This window comes from Pogoniulus pusillus, chromosome 4 (genome assembly GCF_015220805.1).
Source record: "Pogoniulus pusillus isolate bPogPus1 chromosome 4, bPogPus1.pri, whole genome shotgun sequence".
Classification (NCBI taxonomy): domain Eukaryota; kingdom Metazoa; phylum Chordata; class Aves; order Piciformes; family Lybiidae; genus Pogoniulus; species Pogoniulus pusillus.
Window position 1 is genome coordinate 26,407,018 of NC_087267.1, and position 16,613 is coordinate 26,423,630.

Sequence of the window (16,613 nt, forward strand, 5' to 3'; positions counted from 1 at the left end):
GAGGGCAGATAATTTGCACATATGTTTCAATGACAGATACGTTGGGGAACTGTAGTTTCAAAGCTCTTGTGAAGATCATTAAAGACAGTAGACTTAACAAAAAGGAACGGTGTATTACCAAGATCTTGGTTTATACCAGACACCAAAGGTAAGAAGATTCAGCATTTTCAAATGTGATGCTATTTACCCTGAAGAAACAGTGAAATAGCAGGGGAGACCTTTATTCTGAATGAATCCCTTATTGGATGTGCTTAGTTTGCCAATTATTTTTCTGCCATAATGCTATTTCCCTGATAATAAACATTCTGCAGGGTGGAGCAAACCTTGAGCCTTCTATCATGTTTAGGTTACTTAAAGGAAAATATCTAGTAAAAATTCTAGTAAAAAGAATTCAGATGTGACTCAGATTCTTCTGTTCTAGTGAAATACATGCAGTGCAAAAAATGTAGATGTTCTGTCAGCAGTTGTGCCAAACTTAGGGGACTTAGAGTTAAATTGAAGTATAGTAGAACTGCATTTTAAGAGGTTGATAAATTTATGTTTCTGCTATTTATAAAATATGCAAAGAAACAAACATAAAGGAAGAAAGAAGGTCAAATTTCCTCATCAACTAGAGAAGCACACTTTCAGTATGTTACAGCTGTAGAGGTACCGCAAAACGTCAAAGCAATCCATTGTTATATTACACAGGCTCACACACAGGTTATATTAATGTTTTGTTCTTAAATGGAATGTTTTCTTTCCCCATTACCTATGCATTATAATATAGACAGTAATGTAGTAACTCATACCATTTCCTATGCATTATAATCTAGACAGTAACATAGTAACTCATACATTACACTCACTTCTAAGCAACACTACCCAGAGAATATTTGGTTTAGAAATGCTGTAATATTATGGTGTCCAGTAATCTCCAAACAGCCTTTAGAATTTGTGTGTCATTTTCTAATATCTGGAGATTCAACCTATAACTTCAGCAGCTGCTTGGAGTATACAAGTTTCTAATGGGTATTGGACCAGTGATTCATTTTGGTACATTACCTGTCATTTCCAGTGATTTTTGCTATAGGCCCCAGGGGAAAACATAAGAAAATACCAAATTTACACTTGGAAGACAATTTACCACAGTAAAACATAATTTTCCTTCTATTCCCAATGCTTAGGAAAGCATAGGAGATATGTTCTTAATCAGAAGAAAGAATATACTATGTATTTTTAGTCATATTTAGATGTCTTGGGGGCTCAATAAAGCTGTCAAACATTTAAAATTTTACTAAGCTTTTGATCTCAATGACTCCTTGTGCAGTGCAGGAGAACTATGCAGGCAAATTATACAATCGGCAGTGTTGAACCTTTTTGGTTTTGTTTGAATCATAGAATCATAGAATCAACTAAGTTGGAAGAGACCTCGAAGATCATCCAGTCCAACCTATCCCCCAGCCCTAGCCAATCAACTAGACCATGGCACTAAGTGTCCCATCCAGTCTTTTCTTGAACACCTCCAGGGATGGTGACTCCACAATCTCCCTGGGCTGCCCATTCCAATGGGAAATTACTCTCTCTGGGAAGAACTTCCTCCTAGCATTCAGCCTAGACCTCCCCTGGTACAGCTTGAGATTGTGTCCCCTTGTTCTATTGCTGGTTGCCTGGGATAAGAGGCCACCCCCCATCTGGCTACAGCCTCCCTTCGGGTAGTTGTAGACAGCAATGAGGTCACCCCTGAGCCTCCTCTTCTCCAGACTAAACAACCCCAGCTCCCTCAGCCTCTCCTCATAGGTTTTCTGTTCCAGGCCTCTCACCAGCCTTGTTGCCCTTCTCCAGACACATTCCAGCACCTCAACATCTCTCTTGAATTGAGTGGCCCAGAACTGGATGAAGTACTCAAGGTGTAGATTGGATTTGTTTGTTTGTTTGTCTGTTGTTATTGTTTGGTTGGTGGTTTTTGGTTTTGTTTTACTAGAAGCAAGAGAGAATCTACTCTTCAAATCTCAAGTCTGATTTGACATCTTAGTTCATTTGATAATGCAGTGGTTACTCATCAAAGTGTTGCACCATATTATTTTTAAAGTGCTACAATTTGTTTTTTTTAAAACTTTGATGTTGCTGTAATCTTTAGCTGCATAAGGAAAGTGTGATATGACCTAACTGCTGGAAATTATAAAATAAATTGAGCTTTGTACAAAGAAAAAAATGGAAATTGAAACAGTGGAGGAATTTAATATTGATTTAATATTTTAGATAATTGAGGTTTACAATTGAGAAGACTTAATGATCTAGAAGAAGGACTTTTTTTCTGAAGTACAGATGCAATTTTGTATAGAAATAACATTATCTACACTGTGAATGCCTAACAGTCTCTTATAATATAAGGAATATCTTGATTTGTATAAATATGTATCAGCCAGAGGTATAGGGATATGAGTTAGACAAAATAGAAGCAAGCTTGAAGTTCAAAACTTCATTGTCTCTGAGAATCTCGGTAACTTAGAAATGTAATAATTCTCAGCTTTATTTAGGAACTTGATTTTGGAATTATCAATTTTATTTAGGACAGGTGATAGCAAGTAATGATGAAGTCTTTTTGGTTTAAAGCAGTGGACTATACAACTTTGTACAGCCCAAGTTCAAGGATCTGTAAAAACCCACAGAATTAGAGATGGTGAGAAAAATTAGATTCGAAGCCAAGGCTTGGTGTAGGAGACCTAACTCATACCCCAAGTAAACTGACAGAATAACCCAGTTCACTTGCATAACCATGTGGCTCCATGCCAGACCCTTTGATACCTTCAGTATATAACTGGCTTTCTGTGAAAAAAAAAGGCACAATAGCATTTGTAAGTGAGCAAAAGCAAGTAATTTGTAATAGCTGAATGATTTCATGCACTAAATCCTATTATACAGTCAATTCAGAACAGCCTGATCAGACAAAAAGGAAATTCTATAAATGCAGCAGATGAGTCAATAAAATCAAAATAATTGAGCTTGCAATAGATTTCTTTATTGGAACAACAGGCCTGCTAAAACAATAGCTTCAATAGGCCCACAAAAACAATATTAGGCTATTGCTTCCAGTTACAGATTTTCAAACCCAGGGTCTGGATGTTGCTGCTCTCCTGATGCGTACATTTGGCTTGCGCACATGGCAGGAGCAAGCTGAAGTGTCATTCACAGCGCTTCAGACTCTATGAATGAATCTCTCCTGGCAGCTCCAGAGCTTTCCCACCTCCTGCCCCCCCTCTTGATGCATTATCACTTCTTTCTGCTAATCTGCAGTGAAGTCTACAGCCATTTCTCTTTTGTCACATATTGGTACCACAGTCAGGCATGGCTGATTGTGGGCTTGCCAGCAGTAATCCACACTTTCTGTTTACCAGCTGCTAGCAGCCATGCTATCAAAGAAACAGTTCAACAAGCCTACAATGGAATAACCCCTTTTCAAAGTACTTAAGAACTTTAATGCTACAAGGTCTATTTCTCACTGGTAATTTATGTCTAGTGACAGTCTTGAACATAGAGTTTGCAGTAATGGCATGAAACAGAGAAAAGACAAAAATCACTGTCAGGAGGAAGTATAAAATAATATTATTAATATGCTTGCATAGTATGCAGTAAAGAATAAGACATTGTGAACTAAATGGCAAAAATGGTATTAACAGATAAAGAAGTATTTTTTTTCCTGGATACAAGGTCATTCTTCCACTTGAGTAAGTGTGTTTACATCCATGTATGCACAAACCAGTTTTGAGTTCAATCTCAATTTTTAAAGTACATGTCCTGTTCCCAAATGTCCTTTAATATGATGGCATTTTTACAGAGCAGGTCTATGCTTTCCCTCCATTTTCCAGTGAGCCTGTATATTTTCATCTGTAATAACAGAATGATAGAAACTCCACTAAGCTTATGTGTGAAATTACTGGTAAAATATATACTGAGAATAACGTTTACTCATCCAGCTAAAAACTTAATTTTCTCTTGTCTTTTCATAGCTATACCAGTGTAAGTGTCTTTGATTCTTTCGTGACTGCTGGGGGAAAAAAAGGGCATAAATTATGTATGCCCGTTCAGTGTTTTGTCATCAAGAAGGTAGCATTCCTTGTAATTTTATTGTCCATGAACAAGCAAAGATGGTGAAGGAGTGCAGTTCATGAAAGAACACTTGGAAAAGGCTTAGCATTGTCTTCAGAGGGAGGAATTATCTCATAGACGGAAAGATGTTAAACAAATTTGGAAAAATAAACCATTTTCATCATGCACTGTACTTAGACTGTAGAATTCATTGTTATTAATGACTGAACCTTGAGAACAAATAAGTTAGAAAGAACTTCATATGGAAAAATGTAAAAACTGTTTAGAAAGTCAGAGCTATAAACAAATATGTATTTTGGAGAGATTTTTGAAAGTAAGTTACTATTAACAACTGTTAGCATTGCAGGAGAAATTATTTTCTGTTATGAGATGATTTATCTTTTTCTTAAGCACAGAACCTTTTGGTTTCCTATAAAGTAAAAAACATAAACTACAAAAAAAAAAAAAAAAACATTTTATTATATCTTTTCACTAAATTGAAAATACAAAATTTAAAGGAAATATAAGAAAATAGATTTAGTCCTACTGTAGATGGATTTAGGATACTAAGTTTCATCCTATAGCTGATAGTTATGGCAGAGCTGGAAAACAGTAAAAATATATAGGTTTACTGGAGTTATTAACAAATCATTAACTTAATTGAAGTGACAAAACAATATTGTGCTAGTTTGAAGCTAGCTAGAATGTTTAGGTGAGAAGAACCAGATTACAGGCTATGAAAGAGAAACAATTGTGATGTCTACTTCACTCATAGGCTTGCTGAGATGTATAAGAAAGGGAGTATAAATATAGATAAGGCAGTTCAGGCACTGCCTGAGCTCTGGGATGCATTTTTCTGTCTAACCTCACCCTCCGTCTCTCTGATTAATCCACTTGCTTCCTAACCCCCTTGAATGACCTTCTTCCTTGGGGCACAAGGCAACATCTGGGGTAAGGTTGAGGGGTGGGAGAAAGTGGAAGGGTGGTTGGGAGCCCCTCCTCGGGACTCAGGTTTCTGGGAGGGCTGTTGTGTTTCTGTATTACCTTTTACCTTGTATATTTCTGTCTATAACTGTATATACTGTAAATATCTGCTTGTATATTGTGCTAAGCTGTAAATAAATAGCTTCATTCAAATTTCCAGAGCCGGCTGAGTCTAGGCCTGGATGATTTCCAAAGTGTTGGGGAACAGGGAGCACCCAAACTACCACAAATATGCTGAGAAAAGCGAGCAGAGTATTAAAGCTTTCCACATTCAATTTTGCAGGTTTCTAGTTTCAGAACTAGAATTGCATACAGGTGAGTCCATTGTGTTTTATAGGATATATAATTAATGTTTTATATATTGACAGTTTTCCAGAGAATAAAGGAAATATTTACCAGAAACTTTTTGCAATGCTAAATAAAAGTAAAAGCTTTTGTTGCTGAATGAGAAACTGAAAAGTGACATAATTTAATTTGCTAAAATAAATTTATTCTGTATTGTTTAGTGCCACGAGCCAAACAATAGAAAAACTGTTTGTATTTGCAAGATGTTCATAGATATATTAAAGACTTAGCAAGTGTCCTTGAAAACCTAATTCAGTGCTCTTTTTCTTGCTAATGTGAAATGTATTAATGTTGAAAGGCCACTAAGTTTTCCAAAATAATGAGCCCTGAAACTTCCAAAGTCATCTAACTGACAGTCAACTGATTTTAAAAGATGACTAACTAGGCCAGTCTTTTTTTTTAGTAACATAGTGCTAGGGATAAAGCCTGGCCAAACCAGAAGGAAAATGAAAGGAAAGCTTTGTGAGCCATTTCCACTCCCACTGCACACCATCCACTAGATTGCTGTGCTGTTTCCAAGTCTGCTGAGCCAGTTACTCTCAGACATCCCTCCTTCCTTGTTCTCTGCCTATCCAATGTTTCCTGGCCTCAGGTTGTCCATTTATGATTTATTCCCAGAAACAGGACTTCACAGTCCAGCTCTGAACTTCACAATTAAGAATATCTTTTCCTGCCACCTTAAATGTACTTTCCCCCAAAATCTCACAGTTCAGTTCTCCAGGAACTTGAGCTTAATGCAAGATGCAACCGTCTGGCTGAGCTCACCAGTCCATAAGAAATGAATAAACATAGCCAGTTGAAATGCTAACCAGGCCTGCATGTTTGTGTTCCTAAGACAGACTCTAGGGCTATTTGTAGCTGGAGAAAGGTAATTTTCAGATCAGATGTTCAGAAGCTCTCCTCACTTTCCCCTCTGTCCTTTTTTTTTTTCCTCTCTTTTTTCTTTTTAATCTATTTTCTTTAGCTTTTGACAGTAATATCTACCTCAGTAACCCTTGGTTTTGTTGTTTTTGTTTTTGTTTTTGTTTTTTTTTTTTTTCAAAAATGCTTTTGCATCATGGGCATGAATTTAGATAAGTCCTCTTCACATAGTTGTCAGTACCTGCATTACATCCAAACAGAGCTTGCTATGCAATGGCAACTGCCGTTACCATAACATTTTTCTCTGCGCAGAAAGGCTTCTAGCATCCCTCGAGGCCTCCGAAACCCAAGAAAAGAGTTCTAGAGGTAATAAACAAAAGCAGTAAAGAGTTAAAAAGTCACTAGGAGCATGGATCGATTAGGTGTCACAAAGTCTTTGCTACTTCAAGTTAGTGTGGTGTGATGCTTTTCTTTATATATGGGCAAATAGTTGTGGTAGTTCTCCTTTCAGATGATTTGTAACATCGGTTGCAGTTCTGCCAACAATAGATCCTTTGCACTTCCCAATGAAAAGAAGTAATTTAATTTTCCTACTTTTTTTTTCTTTTCAGATCATTCCCCTCCAACTATGGAAAAATAACCTAAACAGTATTCTAAGTTCCTTGGGAAATTCTAGGAGGTTTTAATGATCTACTACATGTCAGTACTGAGTCAAGATAAATCTCTAGAACATAACATAGAGGTTTAGCTACTTTAGACCTAAGTCAGAAGGAGCAAAGCATTTAAATCCTCCCATCCTTCTTTGAAAATGTAAGTGGTTTTGCTAGAATAGTGGCATTTTGATTGTTTCAATGCCTTGAAAGGGAGAATTATATGAACAGCTAAATCACTGAAAGCACGTTTTCAGTTTTAACTTGATGAATGCAAAGAGTATGTGGAAATAGAAATATCTCTCAAACATTTTTTTAATAAGTTAAAATCATAGTATATACGAGCTGCTAAGAGAAAGGCAGTATGTAAAGAAAGTCGAGAGAGAATCTGTTTGAGTTCAGATGGAATGAATGATAACTACGAAATTCTTAACTAATGCATGTCTTGAATCTGGTCTCCTGTGAGGGTATTACCCAGCCTTGAGGGTGTATGTAGTATGACTCCTTGCTGGAAAGGAAATTTGGCAACTTCTAATAGGCATGAAGTTAGCAATTTAACTTTCCAGTCAAGTGGAAAGGAATGTCCTGTATAATCAGAGATACCTGTGCATTGGGCTAGAAAGCTAACACCCAGAGTTCCACTGTGATAGAACACCAAACACTAATGTCTGGGACACTACCATAGGAGATGAAGATGGTCCAGATTCTGCAGAAGCATTCAATGAAATCATACTCACAGTTTTGTTCTGGCCACTACTGAAACACAAATAATTTGGTCACTCATAGTCTAGATTTTGTGTAGAACTTCAGTCATGGTAAGGAAGCTATTCTACATTTATTTTCCTGCACCATAAGTCACATAAAAAGTATCACACACAACTTTCCTAAACAAAACTCTTTTCCAGTAGGAGGCATTCAATTCATTCTTGTCTGCAGGGAACACTAATCCAACACTTCCAGTGTGGTTTGTTGAGTGCATTGTGGTGTGGTTTAGAAATCTGTATAATCATAGAACGGTTTAGGTTGGAAGGGACCTCAAAGATCATCCAGTTCCAAGCCCCCACTGTAGGCAGAGACACCTGACACTAGAACAGGGCACTCAAGGCCTCATCCAACCTGGAACACCTCCAGGGAGGGAGCATCTGCAACCTCCCTTGGCAACCCATTCCAGTGTCTCACCACCCTCACCATAAAGAACCATTTCCTAACATCTAGTTTAAATCTTCCCTCTGCCAGTTTAAATCCATTACCCCTTGTCCTGTCATTACAAGGCTGTGTAAATAGTCCCTCCCCAGCCTTCCTGTAGGCCCCCTTCAGGTACTGGAAGGCCACTATAAGGTCTCCTTAAAGCTTTCTCTTCTTCAAGCTGAAGAGCCCCAACTCTCGTAGCCTGTCCTCATAGCAGAGGTGCTCCAGACCTCTAATCATCTTCATGGCCCTCCTCTGGACTTGCTCCAACAGTTCAATGTCCTTCTTGTGTTGGGCCTCCAGAACTGCACACAGTACTCCAGGTGAGGCCTGACAAGAGCAGAGAGTAAAGGGAGAGAATCCCCTCCCCTGCCCTGCTGGCCATGCTGCTCTTGATGCAGCCCAGGACACGGTTGCTGTCTGGGCTGCACATGGACACTGATGGATCATGTTGAGCTTTTAATCAACCCAGAACCCCAGGTCCTTCTCCTCAGGGCTGCTCTCCAGGCATTCACCATCCAGCCTGTATTTGTGCTTAGGATTGTACTTTGTTTTCCTCCTGCCCTTGCTTCCCCCATCAGCAGAAGGGTGGGGCAAGCCAGGACATCTAATAGGCCTATTAGCCTTCCAGGACAGATGATCAGAGGTCTGGAGTATCTCTGCTATGAGGACAGGCTACAAGAGTTGGGGCTTTTCAGCCTGGAGAAGAGAAGGTTTTGAGGAGACCTTATAGTGGCCTTCCAGTATCTGAAGGGGGCCTACAGGAAGGCTGGGGAGGGACTATTTACAGGGTCTTGTAATGACAGGATGAGGGGTAATGGGTTTAAACTGGCAGAGGGGAGATTCAAACTAGATGTTAGGAAAGGGTTTTTTACAGTGGGGATGGTGAGACACTGGAACAGGTTGCCCAGGGAAGTTGTGGATGCTCCCTCCTTGGAGGTGTTCAAGGCCAGGTTGGATGAGGCCTTGAGTGACCTGTTCTAGTGGGAGGTGTCCCTGCCTATGGCAGGGGTTGGGACTGGATGATCTTTGAGGTCTTTTCCAACCTAAACCATTCTATGATTCTATGATTGATAGCCAAGTGTTTCTTACAGAGGGCTTTATTTAAGCAGCCAAATAATTTCCAAGTCCTTCTACCAGTCCTGCCAGTCTCTCTTCTGTGGTGAGTCAGCATCAATCAATGCCAAGTTCTCTGGAGTGGTGTTTTTTTTTTTTAGGAACCACTGATCCAGAAAAAGCAGAACAGTAAACACAAGTTATTAGGGAAGTGGATTTGAGTTAAAAAAACAACAACCACCACCCTAAAAAGATCATCTAGTCCAACACCCCTGCTATGTATGCAGACATCTTTCACTTGATCAAGTTGCCCAGAGCCTTATGTAACCTGACTCCTACAACTACAACTTCTCAGGGTAACATGTTCCTGTGTCTCACCATCTTCACTGCTAAAACTTTTTGCTGTTCAGTCTGAATCTATCCTCTTTCAGTTTTAAATCTCGTCCCTTGTCCTTTTTGTACAGACCTTCCTAAAACGTCTCCTTCTGTCTTTCTTATAAGCCTCCTTTACATAGTGAAATGCCATAACATTGCCTTCCTAGAGCTGCCTTCTCCAGTCTGAAGAAACCTCAATTGTCTTGACCTTTTTTCACAAAATAAGTGTTCCAGCCTCCTGACTTTATCTGGTGCTGCTCTAGTAAGTGCATGCTTTTCTTGTACTGAGGACTACAGAGCTAAATGCAGTACTCAAGGTGAGAGCTCACAACAGTGGAGTAGAGTGGGGGGGAAATCTCCCTTGGCGTGCTTTTCATACTTCTTTTGATGCAGCCCAGGATATGATTTGTTTTCTGGGCTCAAGTAAGCATTGCTGGCTCATGTCCAATTGTTCCTTTATCAGTATCTCCACGTTCTCCTCAGGGCTGCTCTCAAAAAATTCATGCTCCAATCTGTGTTGATATCCACATGCAGGACCCTGCAGATGGCCATATTACATATCACACAGGTCCGCTCCTCAAGCCTGTCAAGGTGGCATCCCTTCCCTCAAATTAATTGATTACACCACTTAGCAGGTGTCAAATGCAAACTCTTTAAAGGTGTACTCAATTCTACTACATTGTTGATGAAGATATTTAATAATTTTGGTCCCATTACAGACCCCTGTTGGACAGCACTTGCTATTGGTTTCTACCTGGACATTGATTCCTAGGCTGTAACTCTTTGAACATGCCATCCATCCAATTCCTTACCATTCTAACAGTCCATCTATCAAAACTATTTCTCCAATTTGAAAGTAAGATTATTGTGGAGGAACTGTATCAAAGGTCTTAAAGAAATGTAGGTAGATGACATCTGTAGCTCTTCACTTGTCCACTGATGCAGCTACTCCACTATAGAAGGCCACTAGAGCAGTCAAGCGTGGTTTACCCTCTCTATCTTCCCTATGTTTTGACATACCTTCAGGGATTCTGCTTCATGATCTTATTGGGCATAGAGGTGAGGCTGATTGCTTGGTAGTTCCCACAGTTGTCTATTTTTACCCTTTTTAAAGTCCAGTGACATTTACCAAGGGAAGCTTCTGCTCATTGATGTGGCCAGCCATAGCCCAGCTTAGTTTGTTTACCACCTGGTTCTTAAATAGAATAGGCCCAATATGAGTAAACAAATAATTAGACGTAGACTGCTTCAAAGCACAAATACAAAGACATACTATTTCCTCAGTTAAAGGATTAATTAAATTGACACATTATAAACATGCAAAAATAGTGCTATGTGAGATTTTACCAGACCTTAAGTTTTGTTTCAGAGGAGCTTGAAATTTGGTTCTGTTGCAGGCCTCCAGGGCACAGAATGTTGTTTCTGTTGGTTCTTGCACTCAAAATTAATTTCTTCTATCAATTTAGGGACCTTATAATAGCTACTCTGTTGTTTTCACTGACTTAGTAAAGCCTCAGTTGAGACTATTTCAGTTTTTCACTGAGTTTCCAAAGCATCCTTTGCAAGTAATGCATTAATGCAGCCTTTGTTCCAAGTCAGCTCTTGCTTTTTTCTTGACTAGTAAATTGCTGGCTGGATTGCTTTGGTCTTGCAAGAATTTCTGCATAACAATGGCTTTCAATATTTTTTTTTAATTGCAGATGCAGCTTGTGATGTGCTGCAGAAGACATTTAGGGGTATAGAGTCACATTGCATCTTCTAGTGTTCTTCTATCTCCACACCTTCCTTATTGAAAACCAGCCTGAGCCATCATATTTGCCCTCTATTTTTTTAAAATATTATTTCTAGAAGTCCAGAAACATGTTCTGAAAAGCTCTTCTAAAAAACCAGTCCTACTCTCAGGCACAAATGTTGTTGTTTCATTGTAGAATTCATATAATGGGAAAAAAATGTATTTTGATTCTTCAGAGATAAAGAGTCCTTCAGAGCTCTAACTGCACTTTGGTTGGAAAAAGGCCAGGATTGCATCAATGTACAAAACTAGCTGTTAAATTTGAATTCTGTGGCATGTTTCTGTGGGCATCCTTGAGTAACTAAACTCCTTTTGAATTTGGTAGCATCACATGCATTTGCAGAGATCTGTTTGCATGGAATGACCTTTTTGAATAGAGTCTAAATCTGCCACAATCCCTGGGTAGTTTTTGGGCAACTAGTGCACTTTTTTTTCTTTCTGCACTGATTTATGTTTGGATTTGGGACACCTGTCCCTTTGATAATAAAGAACACCTGCTTAGGCTGATCACAACTTAACTTGAGAGGTATGACAGGAAGAGTAGCACACTTTTAAAATAAAATCAAATAAACCAGATGCAAATTGCTACACTCAAAACTGCAGGTGACACCAAATTCCTTAATCTAGAAATTGTACGGTTTGGTGGAGTCAGTCACTGCTTAATCACAGAATGTGGACATACATTTTAATAGTCAGGAAGAATGCTACTTCTGTCCTTGCTATCAGCTGGTTTTATCTGGTATGTGATAGCTATTTAAACATTTTCCACTGTGTCACGAGTTTACGAGGAACAGACTCTAAACACCTCCACATGATTGGCCTGCATAGCTAGCATGACATCGTGCTAGGACTGCTTGTCGCAGGACATCCTGCCTACACCTGAAAGTCTTCTGCCAAAACGAGAATTCCTGGACATACACAGGTCGTCCAGGGGAGCCAGAAGACAAGGTCAGAGATTGTCTGCCTCCTTTCCCCAGAACCCTGGGAAGAATCAAGTCTGAGCAGCTGACGAGATAGAGTTCTCTGAAAGCATTTGAGTACTGTCTGAGACTGTGGCTAGCCCCGCAAGTCAGGTAAAAATAATTTTGTGAGTAAATACTTAAAAGCCTCTTTGTAACTCTCCATTGCCTTCTGCCATAGGCAGAAAAGAAGTCCTTGAGTCCATCTAATGGGCAAGTGGTATTTTGACTGTGAGCAGTATTTGGCCACAAGAACATTCTCTTCCAGTTCAATTAATGATTATATATTTTGCTGGTTATTTCTAGATCTACTTATTATCTGTAAAATGTTTCGATGACCATGTGAAGAACTGATTATTATTAAAATTAGTGGTTGGGGGTGGCAAGAGTTCTGAATATCAAAATTAATAAACAATATTAATTTTAGAAAAATATAAGCGCACATTAATTAATTTTCCCTTCATAACAGTATGTTGTTTAAAGCATCTTTATTGATTGGCGTGAAATAAATCCCCAGGAGTTAATATATTTTTATGCTACTGCATTAATGCATTCAAAGTACAGGTCAGAATTCCTGTGAGAAATAGACACAAGAAACTTTGAAAACAAAAATAATAAAAAACCTGTTTATTGTTTTCAATTGTGAAAAATAACCATACTTTAGAAGGTGAAAAGTTAATGACCTAGCATCTTATTTTAATGAATATTTCTGAAATCCACAGATATAAGCAAACACTGAGCCTCTAAATCTATTTTTAATGATGTTTATCTTGTAAGCAAAAACAATGCCCCAGGAAACCACGAACTTAAATAATATTTTATATAAACAATATTCGTAAGTCTAAACAAAGATTAAAAGCTTAAAAAAAAAATTAAATGAGTTTTGACCTCCTGGAATTCAGCACACGAAACTGCACATCACAGCCTGAGCTAGGATGGCCAAGATTTGTACACTGCTTTACAACCCAGCTGTCCCAGTCTGGAGGAATCCTGAGTACGTGAGGTTTGGATTCTCTGGCACAGAATTAAGGCACAAACTGTCAAACACACAGGCTAGCTTTATTGCATTCACATGACATACACACACGAGGATAGGGATGAGAAAAGGGAAAGAGTAAGAGAGGTGGAGGAGAAAAGAGAAAGAAAAGAAAGAAATACACCCACTTAGAGAGAAGAAAGGTCATTGAGTGTCCTAAAAGTCCATTTGTAGAGAGTGGGTGGGAAATGTTCTGTCTGTAGGTAAAAGAAGGTTCTCTTCTTTTACCTGGCTGCCTCATTGAATATGCATGATTTTCTGAGAATCACTTAGCATTTTCCAGGAGCAATTTGCTTAGCCAGGCCCACTGTCGAATGCTGTTGGGCATGCTTGGTGTGGTAGGCGGTTTCCAGAGTTGAGTTCTCCATCTCCAGCTACTTTCTCCAAAATAATCACTGCTGCTGATAAATCAAGAGCTGCTAGACTGTGGTTGGGTCAGAATCAGCATCACCTGTCACACACCTGTCACAACAGTAAGTCTTCACCTCCTATGTGTGATAGGTGACAGGAGTTCAGTTCCAGGTGTGGTGGTCCAGAATGGCGGTCTTTCAGTCCATACAAGCTGAGCAGTCAGGCAGGTGGTCCCATGGTAGCATGCACAAGCTCACTCTGCGTTCCCCAGCTGGTTTCTTGTCCAGTTGTTGCATATTGGAGAGCTCCTGGGGGTCTGAGCTCTTGCAGGAGGGGGTTTTTGGGACAGTGAGAACAAACAGGGTGCTCGTTTAGGACTTCTCAGAAATTTAGCTCAAAACAAGGTTTTTTTTCTGACATGTTGGGACATGTTGTTTATCTTGGTCTCTGACACCAGCCATGAGCAGCAGGCACAATCTCATGGAATAAGTACTTTGTGTAACTACTCCATTGACCTTTCATGTGATGTTGCATGCCATTCCCAGTCCTATTATCAAAATCTTGCAATTAAATCGTTTCCATTTTGAGGAAAATTGAATGCTGCCATTCATGGGAAACTATCTTCTTCATTGTATTTAATTTTCTGTCTACTGAATCTGGAAAGATAATACTATTTTCAGATGCCTTATCTCCTTTCACCACTTCTGTTACTATACCTAAAACATTTGCCCTTATATCTTATTCCCGCATCTTAATTTAAATGGAGGTTCTATGCACTCACACTTGTGTCTATTATTAATTTTGTCCTGGAAAATGTGCATACAAATGAAGGTCATGCTTTAGGCTCTTTGTAAATATAACCCAAATATTCTGTAGGATAATAATATTTGAAATCATAGCAGCTTTGAATCCACGCAGCTTTACAGCTGCTTGCTAACAGTAATTACAAGTGACCTGACTCTTTTCCTCCCAGAGAACTGCAAGGTGGTTGTTTGTGTAGAGTAATGACAATGGCATGCTTCTGTTACCGGGTCAGAAAATCTTCAGTCCAAAGCATACCACTCACTGCCTTGACCAAAAGTGCATTCTACTGTAATAATAGTCAGTGATCTGACAGTTTGTCTCCCGGGTCCTGGCAAAGCCACTTTGGACCTGAGTACACATATAAAGGTGTCTTGTGCTCTAAGTTTCTTACCAGGGGTTGCTTTCAGAATCTTCAAAGGGACACACAAATAAAAAGAATTACTGAAGGAATATGTGAAATATGTATTCTTCTCAAAGTTGTTTTATTTCCTGTGCTCTCTGGGTAGTATCTGCTTTGCGACAAGGAAGATAAACAAACCAAACAACTACATCCAAGGGAATCAAAACAAGGATGAGAACATTCAAGTTACATGAAAGAAGAACTCGATGACAAAATATTTCAAACTTGGATACCTAATGAGAAATACTTATAAAACAAGTGCTACTGGAAAATCATGTGTAGTCAGAATTTCAAACACTGAATAAACAACTTCAATTAATGTAACACATTTGTTATAGTTTTATTGAAAGATTTGTCTCCCTTGGTGTTTGGAAGAATATTTGAGAAGAAAAATCCTTCAAAATACTTAAGAGAAGGGAAAGCAAACAATCATATTTCAACTACATTCTTCAGCATTCAAACTTCAGTGATTGACATTCTTCAAATATTCTGGATACCACAGGTTACAAAAGCCCTTTTTTGTTTGTTTTGCTCACTTGTTCCAATAGCTTTAGGCTCTGAAATCTGACAATACTTGTCTCAGTCAGTTATTCCTCATTTCTGTGGGATGTTTAATGGCATTGTCTAATGCTCTTACATCTGCATGCCTGAACCTGCAGAGAATTAGTAAAATGTAGGACATAATTAGGGAAAGTCTCCATGCTATCATTCACTTGACTTTTAATTAATTCTCATCAGTTGGTATAAAATTAAAAAAAAACCATAATTTTGTTTTGTTTTGAAGGCTTTTTGAGTGATGTATTAACAAAGAAAGGATGGAACTGAAGGAATGTTGAAAAGAAACACTTAAGTGCAAATGTATGTGAGCAGAATTCATTTTTTTAAGACAAGTGTAGATATTAGTGCTCAAAGGACACATCTGCCTGAGTCATAACACTTATGTCCCATCTTTCCACTTAGCTCATATACAAATAAATGAACCAGATTTATCCATTCCATGTTTCCTGGATTAGTAGCAGACTCCTCACATGCATGAATGGAATTCTTCAGAGTTGCACTCTCACTTTCTAGTGACATCTTTCTTGACATTTCAGTCAGGAGAGAGCTCTCAGTAGATTCTCTATAAAATGTGAAACCCAAGTCTTTCCACACTTGCAACCATAGAATCATTCTGGTTGGAAAAGACCCCTGAGATTACTAAATTGAACCATTAAGCCTACCCTACAAAGTTCACTCCCAAACAGTATCCCCAAGCGCCACATCTAAAAGACTTTTAAACATATCCAGGAATGGTGACTCAATCCCTTGGTAGCCTATTACAAAGTCTGGCTAGTCTTTCTGTGAAAATACTTTTCCTAATGTCTGGTTTAAAGCTACCCTGTTGCAGTTTGAGGCTATTACTTCTTGCTCTATTGCTAAGTACCTGTGAGAAGTGGTAATTAGCACCAACCTCTCTACACCATCCTTTCAGGTAGTTGTAGAAAGCAGTGAGGTCTCCCATTAGCCTCCTCTTCTTCAAACTAAACAGTCCCAGATCTTCAGCTGCTCTTTGTAAGATTTACTCTCCAGGTCCTCCACCAGATGTATTGTCTTACTCTGCACTCACTCCAGACAGGAGCCAGTCAGGCTAGAAGTATAAGGGCAATGATGACCTTTAGCACACAGAGATGTTTAATCCTGCGTGAAGGTATTCAGTTCTATTAAGACTACCTCTCCTACAAAGTAAAGTCAAGATAGTTGGGTT